This window comes from Malus domestica, chromosome 06 (assembly GCF_042453785.1).
Source record: "Malus domestica chromosome 06, GDT2T_hap1".
NCBI classification, from domain to species: Eukaryota; Viridiplantae; Streptophyta; class Magnoliopsida; order Rosales; family Rosaceae; genus Malus; species Malus domestica.
Window position 1 is genome coordinate 28,702,481 of NC_091666.1, and position 4,630 is coordinate 28,707,110.

A 4,630-nucleotide genomic window follows, 5' to 3' on the forward strand; every position below is an offset into this window, starting at 1 on the left:
CAAAAATCCATGACATTTGGTGGAAGAATTAGATTGAATGAGTTCGAAATTTTCAATCATAGATTTTTGTTCTTGAACCAAATTCTTTAATTCTGTGTTCTTGCAAAAAAGACTCGAGAAGTAGTTTTCGGACTTTTGAAGTTTGGCCCTTTGTTAAACAGAATGAAAACTAAGCTTATTTAGATCTTGATTTCTTTTGGCTTGTGGTTTCGTTTTGAAAACTAAGCATATAGTTTGTAAAATACAAAAATTTATCCATTGCATTCTTTTTTTCTTTTCCTGTTGTTTTGAAACTTGTCTATTCTGCAGACAGATTGGATAACAAGTATCGAAGGCCAAAATGGAGTCAGCTGCATCACTATTGATTGGGAAAATTGCGGCCATTCTTGAGAACGAAGCATCTTCCATAGCGGCAGTCCGTGATGAAGTTGATGAGCTTAAGCTGGAGCTCATAAGCATGAAATCTTTCTTAATAGATGCTGAAGGCAAGGAACCACAAACAGAAGGAGAGAGAACGTGGGTTACAAGCGTCAGAGATTTGACCTGCGATGCTGAAAATGTCATTGATGAGTTCCTGTATCACATATATGACAAGCAAAGTGCGACTCCATTTGCAAAATTGCTCCACAGAACCATTTACTTTCCCAAGAATCTTTGGCATCGGCATCGAATAGCCAAAAAATTACAGAAAATCACAAAAAAGATCAAAGCCATTCCAGAGAGGAATGAGAGATATGGTGTCTCTACAATAGAAGGAACAAGTTCGGATAGTGTTCCCAGATGGGTGAAGAACAAAGCCGAGTCTTCTCTTTATATTATGGAAGACGAACTAATCGGGATTGAAGACAAGAAGCAAACGTTAATGGGGTTATTGATGAATGGAAAGGAAAATGAAATGGTTGTGTCTGTGGTCGGGATGGGAGGATCAGGCAAGACAACTCTTGTTGCCAATACCTTCAACAACGAAAATGTAAAGCGACAATTTGACTGTTATGCATGGATCACTGTTTCTCAAACTTATGTGATTGAAGACTTATTCAAACAAATGATCAAGAAGTTCCACCAAGGAAGAAAGGAAGAGGTGCCTGAACATTTGAATTCCATGAGTTATGAAGAATTGTTAGAGATGTTGTCGACATACTTGAAGTCTAAAAGGTACCTCGTTGTATTGGATGATGTGTGGGATATTAAACTTTGGCAAGAAATAAGGATACCACTTCTTAATAGACACCATGGAAGTCGAATCATGCTTACAACACGAAAGAAAGACATAGCATTCTATTCTTTTGAAGTTGAAAGTCGTCCTTTTGAAATTGAATCTTTGGAAAACAATGAAGCTTGGGAGCTCTTTAGCAAGAAAGCATTCTCAAGTTATGATAACAAATCTTGTCCACCAGAGCTTGAATCATTAGCATGGAAACTTGTGGAAAAGTGTGAAGGCCTACCTCTGGCAGTGGTAACTTTAGGTGGTCTAATGTCTTTGAAGAGGTCATCATCGGAATGGAGAAGCGTATATAACAGCTTAAATTGGCACTTGACTAACAATCCTATGTTAGAACCAATGAGCAGCATCTTGTTGCTTAGTTTCAACAATTTGCCCAACCGGTTGAAGCCCTGTTTCCTATATTGTGCCTTTTTCCCAGAAGATTATCTCATCAAAAGAAAAAGGCTGATCAGGTTGTGGATAGCTGAAGGGTTTGTTGAACCAATTGATGGGGTCACACCAGAAGAAGTTGCAGAGGGCTATCTTTTGGAACTTATTGTTCGTAGCATGCTACAAGTTGAAAAGAAAGATGCTGGACGACTAATAGCATGTAAGATGCATGATCTTGTGCGTGAGCTTGCTTTGTCGACATCAAAAAACGAAAAGTTTGGTGCTACGTATGTTGGCAGAGAAATAGTAGATAAAGCTGAAATCCGCGATTGTCAATTCAAACAACTGAAAGAGAAATTAATTCTTGCACAGGTATGTCAGAGCTTAGCTCCTTTCTTGTCTTTGGCGCGTTAAAGAAATTGCCTTCTGGATTCAAGTTGTTGAGAGTTCTAGATGTGCAGGATGCTCCAATTGATAGATTTCCAGATGAACTAGTGTACTTGTCCAACTTTAGATATTTAAATTTGAAGAGAACTTTAATTGACGAGCTTCCAGAATCCATCGGACGGCTTCGCAACCTTCAAACCTTGAACATCTGTCACAGTAAGATAAAGGCACTTCCAAAAGCAATCTCCAAGTTAGTAAACCTACGCCATCTAATCATGTATTGTTACACTGGTGATTGGGCGGCCTTTAGATCTCTCAATGGGACAAAAACAGCATCTGATCTAAGTAAATTACAGAGACTGCAAGTTTTGTCAGCTGTTGAATCAGAAGGAAAGTTTATTAAAGGCATCAGGAATATGTCCCAACTTACAAGCCTCAGTATTACAAATGTGAAAGCAAGTGACGAGATGGACCTCTGTGACTCCCTTCAAAAGTTAGAGCTCCTTCACGATTTGTCTTTAATGGCAAGTGATGAAGAGGAGTTTCTTTGAGTTAATGCACTACGTTCGCCTCCTCCAGACCTTCAAAAGGTTATTTTGGCCGGAAAACTAGAAAAGGTACCTCTTTGGTTTGGTTCACTCCATAACCTGACATGTATGTATCTAATGTGGTCTAGACTTGAAGAAGATGTGCTACCTCACATTCAAGCATTGCCGAATCTTGAAATGCTTTCGCTAATTAATGCATATGTTGGCGAAAAATTGTGTTTCTCCAGAGGCTTCATAAAGCTTAAGCATTTGCTGTTGTGCAGCTTCCCGGTATTGAATAGTATAGCAATAGAGAAAGGGGCGATGCCAAATCTCCAGGTCTTACGCATTGGGAACTGCCTGGAGTTAAAGGCATTGCCGCAGGGCATTGAGTTCCTTGCTAACGTAGAACGCTTGATTCTGTATTATGTTCCAATGCAACTTATAGAGTCCGTAAGATGAGGCATGGATCGTCCAAAGGTACAACATATTCCTGAAATCCACCTGTATTATGGGAGAGAAAATATGAAGTGTCATAAAAGTTTTTCCGGTATTCACTCTCGTAGAAGGTACGCACACTTTTATCCTTACATAAAAATTTGATTAATGCTAGACTTACCACATTTTTTGTATCACATTTGTACTACCTTTTTTTATAGAGGTAGAGCCCATTGACATATGTGGGTCTTATTTTTATTAGAGATGTGGTATAAATGTGCTATGAAAATGTGGTAAAAGTAACATTTTTGTAAAAAAAAAAAAATTCCACAACGTAATCATTTGAACTATTACGTTAGAAAGTTAAAAGGTTGGTGATTTTCACAGTCCTATTTTTTTTTTCTTATACGCTCCTCTTGTTTTTGTTCGTTAGTGTTTTGATTTATTCAATTGTTAGGCTACGAAAAAGAGGAAATAGTGCATCGGAGTGTAAAAATCATTTTCCCTTACAATTTGCTTGTCCAATCTTATATAGAAGTCTGGCAAAGACATAAAATATGCATGCATTGAGATTTTATTCAGTAACTGTGTTTCTTTTGTTTTGTAACATTAGAATCAAGCCTCAGAAGCACTTGTGAGACTGCATTGAGTTCTCCTTTGTCCCAGTTGATTTTACGGTGAATCTTGACTTTCGTTATAGTAACAGAGCTGACTATATACGTGTTGAGTCATTTATCATGCAAGGAAGAATCCGTCCATTGTGTGTTGTGTGAAGTTGCAAACATTGATCGATCTTGGTTTCTTATTTGCCCTTTGTGAAATGGAATAATGCCCAAGATTTTATTTGTGTAACTGAAACTTATATTATTGATTGCTTGCGTGTGTTTTGATGTAATACTATTGGTTTAGAACTGAATTTGTCACTGATGAGAATAATGCTTAAGATTCATTTTGTGTAACAAGAACTTATATTATTGTTTGATTGCATGTCTTTTGATGTAATAATATTGGTTTGGAACTGAATCTGTCACTGATGAGACCAATTCTAACTAAACCAATGATTATGACCCATTTTTCATTTTCAATATTTATTGCTTTTTATCAAGTTTTCAAATATATATTGTTTTAGGTAGGCAAATTTTGTGGCGGATCTTTTAGCTTACTATGGTTTTACCTGAGAAATTATTAAATGGTACGATATTACCACGTCGGCCGGTAATACTTTTATTCAAATTTTAACATGTGTGCAGTTTTTTACATGCTTATAGCTGGATTAAAAAGCTTTTTTAATTTAAAACTATTTTTTTTTCAGTTTAAACAAAATTAAAAGAACTAAAAATAGGAGGCGTTTTGACATAGATGCCTAGGGTTTAGCTTTTAAATTTTTGAGATAAGGCATTCTCCAATCAAAGGGTTCATAGGGCCGAAAATAGCCCGAAAACCGTCTTCAACTGAGGACTAGGTCAAAGGGCTCGTGGGCCCCACTGAACAAAAAAGGGCCAAAAGGCCAACTGATTGGCTCAACCCAGCTAGCCAACCCCAGGCCAGGCCAGAAATTTGAATACAACAGCTAGCTGACGTCAGCTAGCCGTTATATTTTTAAAAAATATTTAACTATAGGCCTAAAAAGGTGATTAGTTCAATGTTGGGCGTTGGGATGTTCATTTTATAAGCATGTTTGGTT

The 4,630-nt window shown here is 37.2% G+C and overlaps 1 pseudogene; it reads left to right on the plus strand.

Moving 5' to 3' along the window:
* The first annotated feature begins 218 nt into the window (after nt 1–218).
* On the plus strand, nt 219–3,140 carry LOC103400187 (disease resistance protein RPM1-like; annotated as a pseudogene).
* Nucleotides 3,141–4,630: the final 1,490 nt, after the last annotated feature.